Here is a 20603-nt window from a genome sequence, read left to right as displayed (position 1 = left end):
GCCTCAGTCTCCTCAACTGAAAAATGAGAACAACAGTACTCAAACTAGCTCCCTTGTAGGGATCTTATAGGCAAAGTGCTTTGTAAACCTCAAAACACTGTGTAAAGTTATTTCTTCTAGAAGTAGTTTTTGACCAACCATGTCATAGGGCAGTAATTTCTTGAGATCATGTTTCATATGGTGCTCTGAACTGTTCAGAGATTCTAAAAAGAGAGCCAGAGTGAGGACAAGGAAGCAGCATAGTCAACTCTGAGATATCTGTCCCAATGGAAGTGAGCACTGACTGGGGAGACCGAAAGCAAGGCTGGCCCTTATAGGATCAGGATTGTATCCTGTTTATAAGGGATCATCACTTCCTAGTAGCCCCATGACTCTGCACAGCATGAAGGTATGGCTGCTGAGTAGCCTGACAGCAGAAGCAGAGATATGTCTCCAGACCCAGCCATAACATAACAGCCATTGATCTATTCTCTGTCTTCCTCTTTTAGTTCTGCCTTCCCTATGCCTTTGTTCCCATGCCTGAAATGAATCCTCCCCTCCTGCCCTACCCCCATCTCCATTTGTTGGAGTTCATATCCCCTTCTTCATGCCTTTGACCAAGCTATTCCCTCTGCCCCTAGAATGCCCTCCCTCCTTACTTCTGCCTCTTAGAATCTTTAGCTTCTTTCACAGCTCACCTCAAGTGCCATCTCCTACGTGAGGTGTTTTCTGATGTCCCTTTGCTATGAGCACCTCCTTTGTCTATTCCACACCCCCACATTATCTCTCACTCTCATATATATGTATGTATATATATTTATACACATATACATACATGCTTGTACATATATATGTATATGTATGTGTGTACCTGTGTATAAATTTGATTCTCACAACAATCCCCAGAGGTAGGTGCTATTATTATCCTCATTTTAGAGATGGGGAAACTGAGACTAAGAGGGGTTAAGTGAATTGCCCTGGATCACTCACCTAGGAAGTATCTAAGGCAAGATTTGAAAATTCAGGTCGTCCTGACTTGAAGTTCATACAATAGTTGGCTAGCTAGATATAGTGATAGATAGATAAATAGACATAGATAGGAATATAGATATAAATAAATCTATAAATAAGATATAAATAAGTAAACATTGCTAAATATAAATATATAGAGATATAGATATAATTAGATAAATAGATATGGATAGGAATAGTTATAGAGATAGAGATATAAATATTGCCCTTATATATATGTATATTTTGTCTTTCTGGGTGGATTAAAAGCTCTTTGAGGACAAGAACTATCTCATTTTTGTGTCCCCATTGCCTGGCATGCAGTAGATAATTAGTAAATGCTTGTGGCTTGGTTAATTCCTTCAAGAACCAACCCAAGTATCACCTCCTCCATAAAGCCTTGCTAGGATTAAGCCTCCCCAGTCCTTGGTCTAAGCCACTTTCTTCCCTCTCCCTCACATTTTTGTTATTTGAACAAATGGCTTGCCCCCAATAAAGCTAGGTCTGTGCCATCTCTAGCTTTGTATTTCCAGCGCCTGCCATATTTCATTGCACATTATTGATTTTGAGCCAGCATGTTTTGGAGAGAGTTGAACTAGAATGTGATGAAATATTTCCTGAACCTCGTGCACATGACTAGGTATGAATGACATCACCCTTCAGTTACCACCATGATTAAAATAATGTTTTGGCTATGGTCACATAATCCATTTTTTTACGTCTTTTTTATTCCTTTGATTGCTGTCTGCTCTCCCCATTTTAAGAGACCACATTAGGATGTATGCCTTACAAGCCCAAGTTAGAAAGATACCAACTTTGCAGTCTTTTAATGCTGTCCTCCCCTCCACGTTTACTCCACTCCTCCCATCTGAGTAGGTTGGAAACTAAAATCCCATCTTCCACAGGAAGCCTTCCCCAATCCTTTCTAATTCTAGTGCCTTCCCTCTGTTAATTATTTCCTGCTTATCCTATATGTAGCTTTCTTGAACATAATGTTGTTTGCACATCGTCTCCCCCAATTACACTGTAAGCTCCTTGAGGACAGGGGCTGATTTTTTGCCTCCTATGTATCTCCAGCACTTGGTAGAATTGCTGGCACATAGTCAGTGCTTTATAAATGTTTATTGATTGATTGATTGGAAGCTTCTCAGAATCATAGATTCCTAGGGTAGGAAGAACTTCTGAGGGAATCTAGTCTAACTATAAATAAAGAGGAATTCCCCTTCTACAAACCCCATGGAAGAGATCATTCTACCTCAGCTTAGAGACCCCCAGTGAGGGGAAAAGCTACCACCTCCCAGGGCAGCCTACTCTTCTCTTGAATAGAAGTCATTTCCATCTGCTGCTGTTGGCTATGCTAACTGTGGAGCAACCTCCCACCCTGACCCTTCCCTTCTCTCTCTTTCCTTCAATTTATTCCCATATCCCTTTTTTTTCACCTTGAAATTAACTGATGGGTTGGGTGGCATCATCAAAACTTATCTGATGGAAAATATGGAAAAGAAAACAACTGCAAACTCCTTCCTTCCCTAGTAAGTCCTGTGCTGCCAACACAGATGAGCTAACTAACTAGTATTTGGGGAGATTGAAGGTAGGGAAGTTGGGGGGCATGAATTATGCTGAAGTCTTAGCTGTGTATTTGACAAGTAATGGGCCCAAGTCTGCATTCTGAAAGCAGATTTATCAGGCAGGACAGAAGATACTGAATCTCACATTAGCTCACAGAATAAATGACACAATGCATCATCAATTTGAACTGAGGGTAGAACACAATTTTCTTTTGGCTGTCCAAAGTCACTAATGGGATGAATACTGAATATTGATTTCCAAATGGTGACTAATAGTTGGCAAAAAAGGGGCAAAATGTTCTTTTGTTCCTATCTACCCCTCCCCCCATGCCAAGGTTCTTGGCAGTGAGGAAAAAAATCAATCTTTATTTGTCCAATACAGATAAATTAAAAGAACAGAATTCAAGCAGGAAGCATTATGATATATCTGAGCAGATGGTCATTATTTGATATACTGCCTTTTGGCAAACTGTTTACCATCATAGGAAAGGAGATGGAAATGATTCAGTAGCTTAGATACTTCTGGGAAAATAGAATCCTAACCTTTAATCCTCTTTAGCATTTGGTTTGCTGTGTGACCTTACACCATTCACCAGACCTCTCAGCTCCTTGCGTATGATATAGACACAGTAGGAGCTATAACCTTGCCAATTTCAAAAAAATCTGTGATTGCATAGACATTGTGGACATTGTCTGTACTAATGAAGCTCCCAGCCCTTCTCTGCCTTGGTTTCAAGTAGCTTGGATAATAACAGTTAATCATTCTCCTAGTGACCAACCTTATGTTAGCTAGGCCTGGAGTCAAATCTCTTCCAGTTTGGCAGGAACCATCAAGAGTTGTGGTCCACACGCACAGCCTTATAGAATTTGGGATCATCAATTCCAAAGTCTCATGAAGTCTTCATGTAGGACTTTCCTACAGGTGATCCTGCCTTCTTCCAGCCTAAAAGAGTGATTATCGTTAAATACTCTAATTCTTCTTCCTCACTAATAGCTAACAATTATATAGCACTTTAAGGTTTGCAAAGGACTTTACAGATCTCATTTCATTTGAATTTCACAATGATCCTGGGGAGTGGGTGCTGTTATTATTACTCTTATTTTAGAGATGAGGAAGCCAAGGCTGAGAAAAGTTAAGTGAATTGCCCAGGGTCACTCTGCTAAGAAGTGTCTGAGACAATATTTGAAAGCTGAGGAATTCCTGATTCAAAGTTCAATAATCTATGAACCACTTATCAACTCACTACCCCCTAGGAAGTACCATGTCTTCTAGCTCTACAAAAAGAAGAAAAATAATAAACTCTTCCTTTCACTTCTGCCTTCCTTCCCCCTCTCCCACCCACCCACTCTGATTCACTCCTATATCTCCACCTCACACAGTGGACTTCCTTTCACAAATTTCCAGCCATCTGGCCTCAGACTCATGGAATTGGAGGGTCAGTTTAGATATCTCCAAGTCTCTTAAAGTTCTTGGGTGGAAAAGTGCTCAGTTATAAGTAATATTGCTTTGTGCAATTCCTTTCTACAATGTTGTAATCCATGACAGCTTTGGACAGGACTATGAGTAAGTGAGCATTTGTACATTGAAAGCTTTTCACAGGATCATGACAGATAACCTCGCTGAAGGCTGATGTCACCCTTCTTCATATTCCTAGGAACTCAAGAGATTCCTCTAGCTAGCCCTCTCCATGCCAGTTCATTTTTCACTTCAGTGTTCATGCCATTATCTTGTGTTGTGACCTCAGATGATGCTGTAACAGTGAGTCACTTTTCTTTTGCTATTGGCTGTTTACAAGGAAGACTCTCTTCACAGTAGCCTGGTGAGATAACTAAATTTCCTTATTTGTGAAATGAGGGAAGCCTGTAATCTAAAATCCTATAAGTTTAGCACTTAGATTTCTCCTTAAGATTCTGCCTCTAAGGTTATTTCTTCCAGAAGACCCTTCTCTTACCTTTTATTAGCCCAATGGTCTTCAAAATTTTTAGACTAGGACCTCTTTATACCCTTAAAAATGACTGAAGACCTCAAAGAGCTTTGTTGTAAGTGGGTGATATCTTTCAATATTGTATTAGAAATGAAAAGTGATACAGTTTTATAATATGTATTAATTCATTTAAAATAATAAATCCATTACATGTTAACGTAAATAATATTTTTACGAAAAATGGCTATCTTTACAAAACAAAAAGTAATCAGTGGGGAGGGATAGTATCATTTTACACATTTTTGCACACCTTTAATGTTTGGTTTAATATGTGGTGACAAAAATGTCTTAGTGCAGCTTTAAAACTACAAAAGACAGCTGGATTTTCGTATCAGCAGCTGCATTCAATCTGTTATCATGTTGTTTTGGTTGAAGTATATGGAGAAAGTCCAGCCTCACACAGGTACTTGGAGAAGAGAAGAATATTTTAGTTGACCAATAATACTTTGGTACTACTATGAAAATGGTTTTTACCTCAAGGACCCTCTGAAAGGGTCTCTGGGTTCTCTAGGGATTTGGGGACCATACTTTGAGAACTGACATATTATACAATAACTATTATTGTCCCCCACTAAGTATTCACTACTACTTATTTCTTTCTTTTAAAATTCTGTCTAATGAAGTATTTATATAGTCCCTACTTTGAAACTCTGAGAGTCTTCACCTCCCAGACCGATTCTTTTATGAAGGTAAGCTAGACCATCTTTTGCATCGATTCTTTAACCACTGACAAGCTGAGACTTGAGAAAGATTTTAACTTAAAAAGGCCAGGGTTTCCTACTGCATCTGGGGCCATCACCAAACCTCTTGACCCTTGTCTTGTCGCTGGACTCTAATGACTCTGGAGGAGAGAGTGAGGCTAATGACTTTGTCCAGCTCTGCCTCACTTAAATCCAATTCACTTGGAAGTCAAGATGTCACCTGTGGAATGTCATTGGTCATCTTTGGGAACCAGGAATGAACGACAACAAATAACAATGGCGCAGAAAGCATCTCTGTGTCTATAAGATGTAACCCAGCTCCAAAAGAAATCCCTCAGTGTAATATACCCATCAGGTGGCCATCCCAAATCTACTCAAAGGTCTCCAAGGAAGGGAAACCCACAGCCTCCCAAGGTGGCTCTTTCCACTTCTGAACAAATCAGATTGTCAGAAAGTTCTTCCTGACATCAAGCCTAAATCCTTCTCTCTGAAACTTTCATGTATTATTCCTGGTCCTACTCTCTGGAGTGAATAGAGCAAATCTTAGCCCATTCCTTAGGACAGACCTTCAGATACTTGGAGACAGCTACCATCCCCTCCCCCCACACACACACCTACTGCCTTCAGACTTCCCTAAGCTAAATATTCCTGAGTTTCTTTAACCATTCATTATATGACATGGACAGGATACCATTCATTATTCGGCTGTCCTCCTCTTTTTGCTCTTCAGTTTATCGATATCTGAGGATATGAAGATAAAGCAAAAGATATCCTCTGCCATCAAAAAGCTTCCATTTCCCTATGCATAGTATAGAGAAACCATGTGCAAATCCAGATATGTCTGGTACATCCAAAGCCTCCTCAGCAGTAGACGTTCAGAGTGATGAGGATTTCTCTGTAGCTGTAACTGTCTCTAAAGTTGCTTTTAAACAAAAAAGTTACCACTTGTCACCAGCATCTCTCCACATACCCCAGTGAGACATAAAAACAGCTGGAAGGCAAATGACAAAATGTTTTAGCATATGGCAAGCAATTCATAAAAGAATCCCAGGTCGAGGATGACCATTTTTCACATCGCAGTTTGACATCCCGGCATACAACTACCGAGCATTGCCATTAAAGTAGCTTCTACAAATCTGGTAATGATGAAGGATTTCAGAAGCTGCCTTGCGCTCCTGTGGATTGAGACCATTTATGGTTTTAACTCAGTTCCAAAGTCCTGGTGGTAGGATAGGTGACCAGAGGGAGGCCATAAATACTGGAAGAACAAAGAGACCAGGTTTACTTGGTGAATGTGTTCCCTCCCCTCCTAGTCCTTGGCTTAGGATAGGATGAGGTGTGAGAACAAGGAAAGACCCAGGCTTTCATGGAGCTTCATGACAGCTAGCTAGCTGCTGTTTATGGAGTATGCTAAGCTATGCAAATTGTTTTACATATGTTATCTCATTTGCTCCTTACAACAACTCTAGGAGGTGCTATTATTATTCCTAGGAGGCAGCTAGGTGACCAGATTGGATAGAACTTCCTGGAGTCACATTCACTTAGAATAATGTCATGTTTATAGAGAGGCAGCTAGGTAGTACAATGGTTAGAGACCTGAGCCTGGATCTGGGTTCAAATCTTGACCTCATTAGTGCTAAATGTAATTTGAAGGAAAATCATTTCACTATTGGAGGCCTCCATTTCCTGTTAGCTACCAGGAAAAAAATATACAAACTTGGACTAAATTATTTCTAAGCTCTCTTCCGGGCAGTATCACAGAGAGCTGCAATGAAGCTAGTAAGGTCAGAGTTCAAACCCCCTTCATGGAGCTAACAAGGAGCAAGGAGTTTCTGGTCAGAACAGAAAACAATTGCTATTTACACTCAATCTAAGCCAACAAAACCTAAACAGTCAGTCCCAGAAGCTTGAGTTGGGGTTTGTATCGACCACTCAGTGAAAACCAGAGTGGTTTAGGTTTAAAGGCCTGGTCATGTAACTCCAGCGGGCTTTTTTTTTTAAAGTCTGTTTTTTTCAGCGCTGTATTTCAAGAAATCACAAATAAAAACTGTGGGACAATGGTTTTGCGAGTCACCTGCAAGTTGACTTGATGTCTTGACTACTGATGTCATTGGTCCTTTTCAAAAAGGAAAGTGCATGCACAAATAAGCTTGATACAAGGGAAAATATAATCAGGGCCAAAGAGAATTCCAGGAAAGAAGGTCTGGGAAAATTCAGAGAAAGAGAAACTACTTCCATTTTAGGGGACCTGGAGAAGATGATTAGCATTGAGGTCATAAAAGGTTCACCTTTGAAAGTGAACTGGGGAATTCAGTTAGCTGCATTTCCAGAGCTCAAGCTTGTTAATAAGGTGGTAGTTGTCCCTTCTTTTTCCACATGAGGCCAATAATTTTATTTACTATGTGCTATGATCACAGACTGTATCCTTGATCCCAAGTCAACCAACTATGAAAACATGTGTTGTTGGTTGTAAGGCGGGAGAAAGTATGCATATGACTGTGCCAATCCATCATATTTATAGGGGGAAAAACTGTTTAGAACTTATGTCCTATTAATAGTGGGTCAGTGGTATTACCTTTGTGGGCTAAAGAAAATATATTTAAGTAGAATGAGTATCTATTCTCTACCTGCCCCCATGAAACAGAAAGATAAGTAATATCTAGGAACAAATCCTGTAAGAAACAGCAGGGACTAAGAGCTTGAATTAGGTGAAGGGAAATCAGCCTCAGGCAAACTTTTGTACTGAATTTGTCACAGCTCTTTGTTTATTAAATACGGATGCTCCTTCTGTCTGCCTGATTGGCCATAACTGCTCCAAGCAGTAGATGGGAATACCTGTTCTGCAGGGTGCAGGTGGTCAGCCTGCGTGGAGGGAAGCAAGAATTCTCCTAGTTTGTTCATTAATGAGCATCTTAGTACCAAGAAAAAGGGCTCTGCTCTCAGTGCCTAAAACCATAATGCAGAGGCAAACACGGAAGCAAGATTTACTTCCGTGATTAACATTATTTATGCCCTACACCAAAGCATAAAAATGTTCATTTGCATAAATACACTCATCACTTAAGTCTCCTTTAGAGTAACTCATTCCACTTCTTGTCGTAAACATCCTGGGCTCTGTGCATTCAAATCCCATAAAGCTTTTTTATTATTATTTTTTTAAATTGGAGGATGGAGGAGAAGGACCTCTTGGGTAGGAGCTGGGCAGGATGTATATTTTGCACATTTGCCAGGGTAGCTTGCCTCCTGTACCTTTATAAAGGCTTACTTAGTCTCAGACTGAATTTTTTGAACAAATGCCCTCCTTGCTTCTCCATACCCTTTCTTCCATGACCCTTTTCCCTTGTGTCCTTGTCTCTCTGTTTAAAGTTGTTATTGTTGGACTATAGTTCCTATTCAGTTGGATGAGAGGATATAGCTTTAGAGCTAGAGGGACCATGGATATCATCTAATCCAACTCCTTCATTTTATAGATGAGTAAACTGAGACCCAGTTCCTTAAAATAAGAAAGAACCAGAGAAACAAAAGGAGAAAAGAGGGTAGGAAGGGCAGAAATGGGGGTGAAATAGGGATTAGAGAGAAAGAAAAGTATAAGGGAGGAAAAGAAACTTGTGAATAGAGGGTAGAGAAGCTAGAAAGAGATGCAGAAATGATGATAATAATAATAGCTAACGTGTATAGTGCTTTAAAGTTTGCAATGTTTTTTTCGTATATTATCTCATGTGATCTTCGTAGCAATCCAATGGGGCTATTATCCCTATTTTACGGATGCCAAAACTGAGGCTGAAGAAATTTCAGTAATTTGCCTGAGGTCACACAGCTAAGGAACGCTGTCAAGCTCCAAGTAATAACAGACTCTAGACTTAAGTCTCCTTGGAGATCATGAAGTTGGTCCCTTTATTTCACAGATTAACAAACCCGGTGTCACATAAAATACATAGCAGAACTGGTATACAAACTCAGCTCCAGTGCTAGTATTCTTTCTTCTTACTATCAGCATCCCAGGTTTCAGGAAAATTGGGATACTGAAGTTTGGTTATCTCTTAGGATTTGCTTCCTTGTCTTTGTCGTAACTGAACAAGTATGGCAGATGGGTCATTCCACTGAGTCTGTCTGTGAGGGCTCTCTCAAGGTGACAGTTAAGACCTTCTTCTCTTTAGATTCTTCACTGTGGGCTCTATCCCTTCTGTTATTGTCTCTGGCTTAGACCATAAACCACCTCTTGCGGTGCTGAGGCCAACTGTGAAAAGTTTTAAGCCAAGCACAACAAGGTCTTGCTCTGTGGTATAACCAGCAGCTTGTAGTGGAAGGGCTATAGGCCAACCAGCTGTACATTTCTCCCCCTATTCCTACCCCCATGCCTGCATGATGTGAGAATCATCTGTGTTCTCCTGGCTTCTGAAATAGTATGTGGTAACCTAGAGTGGTAGTTTGGTTTGGTTTTGAAATAGGAGAGTTACAAGACTCCCATTCATATATGACCATGAACGTTGATGTCCATTGGGGCACTCATTTATCTGATTTCTGAGTCCCAGGTAATGAGATTTAGAGATATTGAAAATGTTTAAACCAATATAATGAAAAGATTCATAACTTTAGAACATGAAATTCTCCCAAAATGCAAAAATTCGAGCACAAAGGGGGAAACTGTACTATCACTTTAAAAAAATTTTTTTAAAACAACCCAAATCCAAATCTGCATGAATTTATTGATGTGGAAACTTTGATATGGATTCTTCTTCTACCAGTGCAGATTAAATGAGCAATTGGTCTGTAACTTATAGTCTTAAACTGCCTGGGACACTGAGACATCAAGCACTTTGTATCATGATCATATCAACAGTGTGTATAGGAGGCAGAATTTAAATTAAAGTCTTCTCAACTGCATGCAAGTCTGCCCCTCCATGCATGACACCATGCTGTCTAATTCTCTACTATCACAACACCTACCTTTTTCTTAACACTCAGATGCTATCCAGGGGTGCTAAACCAATTGGAAGGTAGCATCTGCTTTGGGCCCCAATCCTTCTATATTCAGTCATTTCCTACACATATAATAGCAGTCATTTGAAATTAGGCCTTATGGGAAACATAAGCTACTCAATCTGGAATCCCTTGTAGTTGGTACCCTGCAATTCTTGTATTTTAATCGAAAGTTCCTTGTAGGGCCTATTTTGAAAACCTTGCCTTCATACCCAATAGAAAAAGCAATTTAATCCATCACTTGATTTCTGAATGTACTAGCTGGTGCTTATGAAATATTCATGTTTCCCTCTGTCTTCCCAAATTCATCATTATTACTTAGAGGCATTGTGACTTAAATCTTCTCTTTTCATTTCTAAATAAATTGATCAGAATATTGACATCCTTTGTGGGAAGGAGATTGTCAGCATCAGCCAACATTTCACTATGCATTTAAAGACTGCTGATTGGAGCAGTTCTGACAAGAGAACCCCCCTCACAGCTACACAGAATGCATGTGGTACACAGAGTTGATGGAGTCTGTCTCTCCACTATAGTGGTCTCCAAATTCAAATGAGGCTATGGGGCAGTTTTATGAATTAAAACCAAGATAATTTGGACCCCATTCATTTGAAACATAGAATCTGGAGAGGATTTGAATTGATGATCACCTTTGAGAATAAGAGTGGAGTAAATCAATGAACAGCAAAAATAAGGTTTTGAGGGGAATGTTTAACCTGATAAAGAAAACCAGTGATTTTCAAGCACTTTTTTTTTTTGCCCTTCATCTCACCAATAAATCTTTTTTCAGTTTCAAATTCTATCCCTACCTCCTTTCCCTCCCCCTCCCTGAGACAGTAAGCAGATATATGTTATACATATATAATTATGTAAAACATTTCTATATGTTTTTTTATAGGAAGACTCAAATAAAATGAAAAAATAGAAAAAAATGAAAATACCATGCTTCAGTCTATAGTCAATCAGTATCATTTTTTTCTCTGGAAGCAGGTAGTGTGCTTCATCATTAGTTTTTGGGATTGTCTTGGGTCATTGTATCATTGAAAATAGCCAAATCCTTCTCAGTTCTTCCTCAAACCATATTGCTATTACTGTGTACAGTGTTCTCCCAGTTCTCTTCACTTTGTATCAGTTCATGTAAGTCTTTTCAGGTTTTTCTGAAATCATTCTACTTGTCATTTCTTATAGCACAATAATATTTCATTACAATCACATTACCACACCTTGTTTAGCCATTCCCCAACTAAAGGGCGTCCCTTTGATTTCCAATTCTTAGCCAACAAGCTACTATAAATATTTTTATACAAATAGGTCCTTTTCCCTTTTTTTTCAATATCTTTGGGATATACATCTAGCAGTGGTATTACTGGATCAAAGGGCATACACAGTTTTATAGCCCTTTGAGCATAGCTCCAAATTGTTCTCCAGAATGGTTAGATCAGTTCACAATTCCACCAACAGTGCATTAACATCCCAGTTTTCCCACTCAGGAAACCAGCTGTTATAGACCAACAATTCACACTGTATACCAAGATTAGGTCGAAATTAGTACACGATTTACAAATAAAGGGTGATATCTTAAGCAAATTAAGAGAGCATGGAATAGTTTTTGTGGATAAGGGAAGAATCTAGGATCAGAGAAGATCAGAGCATTACAAAATGTAAATTAGATTATTTTGATTGTATACAATTATTAAGTTCACTCCTTTCATTTTTAATATTAGTAGTTTGGTTTTCTTCTTTCCTTTTTAAATAAGGAAATTTATTTATCCAGTGATTTGTCTATTTTATTGTTTTTTAATAAAACCCAGATTCTAGTTTTATTTATTTGTTTGCTTTTTAAAAAAATTTTAATCACTCCTTTGATTTTCAGGATTTCTGATTTGGTGTTTAATTGGAAATTTTTAATTTGTTCTGTTTCTATTTTTTTAGTCACATACCCAGTTCATTAATCTGCTTTTTCTCTATTTTTTTATATAAACATTTAGAGATATATAGTTTCCCCTAAGTACCACTTTGGTTCCATCACAAAAATTTTGTTATGTTGTCTCATTGTTGTCATTTTCTTTAAAGAAATTGATTGTTTCTATGATTTGTTCTTTGACTCATTTGTTTTTTAGGATTAGATTATTAAATGCCAATTAATTTTTATCTCTCCATTGTCCGTTATTAAAAGTAATTTTTATTGCATCATCACATAAAAAAGCTGCTTTTACTATTTCTGTTTTTCTGCATTTGGTTATGAGGTTTTTATGTACCAATACATGGCCAGTTTTGGTGTAGGTGCCATATAGTGCTGAGAAAAAGGCATATTCTTTTCTATTCTCATTCAGTTTTCTCCAGAGATCTATGCTATCTAATATTCCCATAATATCAGCCACTTCCTTAACTTCTTTCTTGTTCATTTTTTTATTTGATTTATCTAATTCTGAGAGGGGAAAATTGAAGTCTCCCACTACTAAAGTTTTATTATCTGTTTCCTCCTGTAACTCATTCAATTTCTTCAAAAATTTAGATGCTATGCCATTTGTTACATATATGTTTAATATTGATATGACTTCACTATCTATGGTACCTTTCAGCAAGATATAGTTTTCTTCTTTATCTCTTTTAATTAGATCTATTTTTACTTTTGCTTTGTCTGAGATTATGTTTCCTACCCCTGCTTTCTTTGCTTTAGCTGAAGCATAATAAATTCTGCCCTAGCCCATTACCTTTACCCTGTGTATATGTCTCTGCTTCTGATGTGTTTCTTGTAAACAGCATATTGTAGGATTCTGGTTTTTAATCCATTCTGTTATCTGTTTCCATTTTATGGGTGAGTTTATCCCATTTACATTTATAGTTTTGATAACTAATAGTGTATTTTCCTACATGCTATATTTTCACTTATTTATCTCTTTTTCTTACCCTCACTCTTTCCCTCCTCACAGTGTTTTATTTCTGATTACTGCCTTCCCCATTATACCCTCCCATTTATCAGCACCCCACTTCTATTATCCCCATCCCTTTTTACTTTATTATAAGCTAAAAAAGATTTTTATATCAGGCTGTGTATGCTATTCCCTCTTTGAGACAATGTGAGAGTAAGGTTTAAACTTTGCCTGCTTCCCCAATATTCCCCTCCATTATAATAGCTTTATCATGCCTTTTTTTTTAATGGGATAATTTACCCCATTCAATCTCCCCTCTTCTTCTTCCAATATAATTTTCTTTCTCATCCCTTTATTTTGTTTTTTTAGGATATCATCCCATCAAAGTCACCTTATATCCTCACCCTCTTTCCACATATGCTCCTTCTAATTGCTCTTATAGTAATAGAATTGTTGAGTTATAAATATTATATTGCCATATAGAAATTAGCCTTATTGCATTTCTTATGTTTTCTCTTTCTTCCTTTTTACCTATTTATGCTTCCCTTGAGTCTTGTATTTGAAGGTCAAATTTTTTATCAGTTCTAGTCTTTTAATTAGAAATACTTGGAAGTCCTCTATTTTGTCAAAATTCATTTTCCCCCTGAAAGTTTATATTCAGTTTTGCTGAGAAGGTGATTCTTGGTTGTAATCCTAACTCCTTTGCCTTCCAGTGTATCATATTCCAAACCCTCCAATTATTTAAGGTGGAAGCTACCAAATCTTGTGTAATCTTAACTGAAGCTCCACCAGATCTGAATTGTTTCTTTTTTGGCTACTTGTAGTATTTTCTCCTTGATCTGTGAGCTCTGGAATTTGGCTACGATATTCTTGGGAGTTTTCATTTTGGAATCTCTTTCAGGTGGTGATCAATGGATTCTTTGTTATCAGTGTTTCTTTCCATTTCTGTTTTGTCCTCTAGTTCTAATATATCAGGGCAGTTTTCTTTGGTAATTTTTTCATAGATTTTTTCAGGTTTTTTTTAAAATAATGGCTTTTGAGTGGTCTAATAATTCTTATATTAACTGTCTTGATTCTGCTTTCTAGGTCATATCTCCCAGTGAGAAATTTTACATTTTCTTCTTTTTTTTTTTTTCACTTTTTTAATTTTGTTTTACTGTATCTTGTGTTTCATAGAGTCATTAGTTTCCAGTTGTTCAATTCTAATTTTTAAGGAATTTTTTTTCTTCAGTGAGCTTTTGTACTTCCTTTTCCATCTGGCTAATTTTATTTTATAGGGAGTTGTTTTCCTTGGTAAGTTTTTGTATATCTTTCTCCATGCTGTTGACTCTTTATTATGATTCTCTTGCATTATTACTCTAATTTCTTTTTCCAGATTTTCTTCTGCTTGTCTAATTTGCTTTTTTTAAAAATTTATTTTTATTTTTCAGCACTCTTCCACAAGATTTTGAGTTCCAAATTTTCTCTCCATCTCTCCCCTCTACCCACCCCAAAGCATCAAGCATTCCAATTACTCCTTCCCCCAATCTGCTGTCCCTTCTATCAAACCTCTCCCTTCTCTCATCCCCTTCCCCTCTGTTTTCTTGTAGAGCAAGATAGATTTCTATACCCCATTGAGTGTATGTCTTATTTCCTAGTTCCATGTAAAAATAATTTTTAATGTTTGTTTTTAAAACTTTTGAGTTCCAGCTTCTCCCCTCCTCCCTCCCAACCCATCCCCACTGAGAAGGCAAGCATTTTGATATAGGTTATACATGTGAAGTCATGCAAAACACTTCCATAATAGGTATGATGTGAAAAACTATATTTCCCTCCATCTTATTCTGCCCGCCCATTTATTCTTTTCTCGCTTTTGACCCTGTCCCTCCTCAAAAGTGTTTACTTTTAATTACCCCCTCCTACTATTTGCCCTCCCTTCTATTATTCCTTCCATCCTTCCATATCCCTTTCCCCCTTACTTTCCTGCAATGGGGCAGCTAGGTGGTACAGTGGATAGAGCACCAGTGCAGGAATCAGGAGGACCTGAGTTCAAATCTCACCTCAGACACTTGACACTCACTAGCTGTGTTTCCTTGGGCAAATCACTTAACCCCAACTGCCTCATCCTGGGTCATCTCCAGTCATCCTGATGAATATCTAGTCACTGGATTCAGATAGCTCTGGAAGAGAAGTGAGACTGGTGACCTGCACAGCCCTCCCTCACTCAAAACAAAGTCAAGTGCATGTCATGTCATCATTTCTCTGGTGCCATGGTCTTCTTCAGCAATGAAGGATGAACACACACACTTTCCTGTAGTAAATGATAGATTTTCATACCAACTTGAGTGTGCATGTTATTCCCTCCTTTAGCCAAATCTGATGGGAGTAAGGTTCACTCTTTTCCTCTCACCTCCCCTTTTTTCCCCTCCATTGAAAAAGCTTTTTCTTGCCTCTTTTACATGAGAGATAATTTACCCCCATTCTATTTTACCCTTTCTCCTTTCCCTAATATATTCCTTTCTCATGCTTTAATTTTATTTTTTAGATATCATTCCTTTATATTCAACTCACCCTGTACCCTCTGTCTATATGTATATAATCCCTTCAACTACCCTAATTTTCTTTCCATGAAGAAATGTAAACAGTTCAACTTTAGTAAGTCCCTTATGATTTCTCTTTCCTGTTACCTTTTCATGGTTCTCTTGATTCTTGTGTTTGAAAGTCAAATTTTCTATTCAGCTCTAGTCTTTCCATCAAGAATGCTTGAAAGTTCTCTATTTCATTGAATGACCATTTTCCCCCTGAAGTATTATACTGAGTTTTGCTTGATAGGTGATTCTTGGCTTTAATCCTAGCTCCTTTGACCTCTGGAATATAATATTTCAAGCCCTCTGATCCCTCAATGTAGAAACCACTAGATTTTATGTTACCCTGATTGTGTTTCCACAATACTCTAATTGTTTCTTTCTGGATGCTTGCAATATTTTCTCCTTGACCTAGAGTTTGACTACAATATTGCTAGGAGTTTTCCTTTGGGGATCTCTTTCAGGAGGTGATCACTGGATTCCTTTTTTTTTTTTAATAAAAGAATTTTTATTATGAAAGGTTGACTTGACAAGTTAGGCACCCCCTACCCCTGCAACAAATATGGGGGAGGGAGGAGAAGCAGCATACAGGGAAATTGACCAAAAACACTTGTTCAAATGTGCTGCATTTTACCTTCTCCCTGTTTTCTCTTTTCCTCTAGGTCAGAGCTTCCCATTATCCTACCCATTTCCAAAAAAAGGGAGAGATAAGAATCAGGTCAGTTCAGGCATCAGGGCTTTCTAACATCCATCCTTAAGCTCTGGAGCATCACAGAGTATATCCACCACTTCCTTTTTAGTGGACACTCATAGATTCCTCTCCCTCAGTGAGAACATCAGTTTGAGGTGAAGCTATGGGCATCATTTCTAGTGGGGGTCCACTCTCTTCCTTAAGGTGGTCTTGATGTAGACAACGAAGACGGGACAGCTGTCTCTCAGGTGGCTACTGCCAATTGTACCATGGATACCAAGAAGTACCTGCAGCCAGGGGAGGAGCCATTGGAGTACAGCCCACAGCTCCATGGGAGTTGCTGAAATCAGTGTCCCATGGCTGTACCAGAGGGATGTGGTAACTGAGAAGACCATAGTCTCTGGCCTTCAGCTTAGCTGCTATCAGCTTCTTATGCTGCTTTATACAGATACCTGTGTATGGGGCATGGAAGATGACACCTGTGTGAGCACAGACAAACTGCTTCAAGAGCTTCACATTTCTAAAGTCCATATGGAGCTTCTGATCCCAGCAGATAGGACAAGGATTCCCAGCAACTTTGTTCCCTCAAATACATGTCTTATGGGTTCACTGGGTTGAGATACCACCTTTGTGGTTTCATCAATAATCAGCCCAGATAGGACAGGAGCCATATCGAGCCAGGTATTCTTCTGTCTCTAGATATTCCCTGGGAGCATCCTAATAGAGGGAGATAGGAATGGCAGATTCTTCCTCAGGTGGAGCTTTGGTGCAGAGAGCCTGAGGAGTAGCCTGCACCCAGTAGACCTCTCCAACAGGTGTGAGAGCTCCAACAGCCCAAGAGCTGCCCAAGCAGAAAAGTTAGGAGAAAGGTTGCCATCTTGGTGTACAGCTAAGGGAGGAGAGGGGAGTAGATTCTTTCAATATCTATTTTACCCTCTGATTCCAAAATATCAGGGCAGCTTTTCTTGATAGTTTCTTGAAAGATGATGTTCAGGCTCTTTTTTTGATCATGACTTTCAGGTAATACAAGAATTTTTAAATTGTCTGTCCTGGATCTATTTTGCAGGTCACTTGTTTTTCCAAATAGATATATCATATTGTCTATTTTTTCATTTCTTTGGTTTTGTTTTATAATTTCTTGATTTTTCATAGTCATTAGCTTCCATCTGCTCCATTCTAATCTTTAAGGAATTATTTTCTTCAGTGAGCTATTGGAACTTCTTTTCCATTTGGCCAATTCTGCTTTTTAAGGCATTCTTCTCCTCACTGGTTTTTTGGATCTCTTTTGCCATTTGAGTTAGTCCATTTTTAAGGTGTTATTTTTTTCAGCATTTTTGAGTCCCTTTAGCAAGCAGTTGATTTGGTTTTCATGATTTTCTTGCTTCACTCTCATTTCTCTTCCCAATTTTTGCTCTACTTTTCTTACTTGATTTTCAGAATCCTTTTGAGCTCTTCCATGGCCTGAATCCAATTCATATTTTTCTTAGAGGCTATGGATGTAGGAGCTTTGACTTTGTTATCTTCTTCTCTTTGTATATTTTGGTCTTCCTTGTCACCAAAGTAATATTCTGTAGTCTGATTCTTTTTCCAGTTTTTGCTCATTTCCCTAGCCCTTTACTTGACTTTTGAGCTCTTTGACAAGGTGGTTCTCTGCTTCCATGACAGGGAAGGGTGTACTGTCAGCCACTCAATTGCCCTACCAATCTGTGGGCCTAGAACTTCAGAAACAGCTGCTGTTGCTGCCCCTTTTGCAGCTTCTGTGGGCTCTTCCACCCCCTCTGCTGCCCTGGGGCTGGTGCCAGACCACTCTACTCTCTCACACAGGTATGACAGGGTTTTTTCCTCTGACCTTCCAGTTTATCCTCTGCATTTTGGGGTTATAATGTCTGGAAATTGCCACAGGTGCCAGAGATTCAGTCCTCTCGAGACCTGCTCAGATTCTGTCTGACAGTGTGAACCATGCTGGACTGCGCTCTGATCCCAGTGGGGTACAATAGACACTTCCCTCTACCTTCCAGGCTCTCTTGGGCTGGAGATTTGCTTCACACTGTCATTCTGTGGCTTCTACAGCTCCAGAATTTTTACAGGTATTCAGCTGGGCTTGCGGGGAGAACTCTAGCAAGTCTCTGATTCTATTCCTCTAATTTGCTTTTTAAGCTCTTCTTGGAATTCTTTTTGAGCTTGAGACAAAACTATATTTTTCCTCGAGTCCTCACACGTATCCATTTTGACACTTTTGTCCTCTTCTAAGTTTATGCCTTGATACTCCCTATCACATGGTAACTTTCTATGATCAAGCTCTTTTGTTTTTTGCTCATTTTTTTCTGCCTTTTTTTGTGACTTGGTGTTTTAATGGAAGAATTGGGCTCTTGTCTGGTAATGTCCCGAGCTTTTTGTGCTGGGGTTCTAGGTCTTACTGTTGACTTTCACTGGGCTTCAGGGCTTAGCTGATTGCTTTTACTGGGAGTTGGGGTCTCCCTGTTGGCCTCCACTGGATATGGGCTTTAGCTTCTGCCCTGCTCCAGGGGTGGAGGTCTTGCTTCTAGGTTGCTATGGAAATTGGATCTTTCTGCTGGTAGACTCCAGGGTTTGTGTCTCACTCGGTCAGTCCCAAGGTGGGGTTTCACTACTGGTCAGCTATAGGATCAGGGCCTTTCTGATGGCTTGTGCTGGGGGTGGAATCACTGGGGTGAGACTGTGCTGAACTGCACAGACTGCTCACTTCCTTAGGGGGCTCCTGGTTTGCAGGAGGTGAAATCCTCACTAGTGGATTGCCCCAGGCTTGGACTCTTGCTGCAGGACCCCTGCTGAGAGGCTAGTTGCTGCTGCTGCTCTTGGACCTCTCTCCCCTCCTACCCCAGTGAGACAGACTTTTCCTGCTGGACTGGTAAGCTAGTTCCCTGCTCCTAGATCAATTCTGAGGCAGTTTTCTAGTGTTTGGAGGGAAATTTGGAAGGCTTCAGAGGTTTCCTTCTTCACTCCACCATCTTGGCACCAGAAATCCTCTCAAGCACATTAAAGGCACTTTAAATAATATCCATTTGCCACTGCTAATTATAGATGTGTTGGAATAGATAAGGTCATTCTGATCTATTCATTAAAGGGGGGTCTTGGCAGAGCCCCTACTTGGCAATGTTTTATAGATTTTTTGGGGGTGCCTCTATACTAAAAAGCAATAAACCTTCACTTCATTTAAAAAAAATAATGTTCAAGTCAGACTATTCATTAAATCAGATGGTCCTTCATTCCCACTTAATTCTCATTAGGAATATATAACTGTGTTTTGGGTTGAGTTTTTTTTAAACAATAGAAATTTGATTCTCAAGGCGTATTGTTGATTTGCTCAAAGTCCAGTCTATAAAGCCATAATTAGTCCACCTGGAAACTTTCTACAGTCTTTTGCACACATGCTTTTTTAATAGTGTGGCAAACGTTTAATGACATTGATCAGCGTAGAACACTGTGCTAGGATGCAGGACAGATATAAAGTTTAAACTAGTTATGTTGACTGACTCTAGTAATACTTCAGACCAGTTTTGCTTTATTGGGGTAGGGTGGACAAGAAATGCACTGTTGTCTCACGTGTTGTTTTTATTATTGTTGTTTTACAAAATGTCAGATTGTCACAGTACTTACTGTATGTAAGTTAAGTACAGTAACTTACATGCAACATACTTACTGTATGTGGCTGTAAACCATTCTCTGGGCAGATCCAGCCATGCATAGGGTTTACCTTGAACTCAACTTCCATCCTAGGTGCCTGGCCACCAGGTTCTTTTAGGAAGCAACTGAATGTTATCATTTTGCCTCCAGTAAATAAAGCTAGTGAAATTTCATCAAATTGAAGAAATTGGATGTGGTGCTAGTGGCAGGACTCAGAGTCAGGACAGAACCTAAGAATAGGTGACAGTCACTACTTAGAGAAGGCCAACCTTATCTAGAACTTCCTGTTTTAATGACTTCCTCTTCTATTAGTCCTACACATCTAATACTTCCTTTGGGTTTCTCCTCTCTCCTGAACTTGTGCTCATGGTTTGAGTTCCTCAGAGGATGCACTGACCAACGTAGAACACTGTGCTAGGATATAGGAGAGATATAAAGTTTAAACTAGTCATGCTTGCTACCTTCATGAAGCTAAAATCTAGTAATAACTTCAGGTCAGGTTTGTCTTATTTGAACATGTATTGCATGTTAAAAGTGGTCTCTGGATGCATATTGCCAGAACTATAATGCACAGATCCCACAAGCACA

At 39.0% G+C, this 20603-nt stretch overlaps 1 protein-coding gene and 1 pseudogene across 3 annotated transcripts in view; one reads left to right on the top strand and one right to left on the bottom strand.

Annotated features, from left to right (window-relative positions):
• SMYD3 (SET and MYND domain containing 3) overlaps positions 1–20603 on the top strand; it is a 1053751-nt gene that overhangs the window by 969967 nt on the left and 63181 nt on the right. The window lies entirely within an intron of this gene.
• Positions 16374–20072, bottom strand: LOC140530466 (small ribosomal subunit protein mS40 pseudogene; annotated as a pseudogene).

This window comes from Notamacropus eugenii, chromosome 2 (genome assembly GCF_028372415.1).
Source record: "Notamacropus eugenii isolate mMacEug1 chromosome 2, mMacEug1.pri_v2, whole genome shotgun sequence".
Classification (NCBI taxonomy): domain Eukaryota; kingdom Metazoa; phylum Chordata; class Mammalia; order Diprotodontia; family Macropodidae; genus Notamacropus; species Notamacropus eugenii.
Note: the sequence above shows the minus strand (reverse complement) of the source record. Positions and strands in the feature narration are given on the sequence as shown.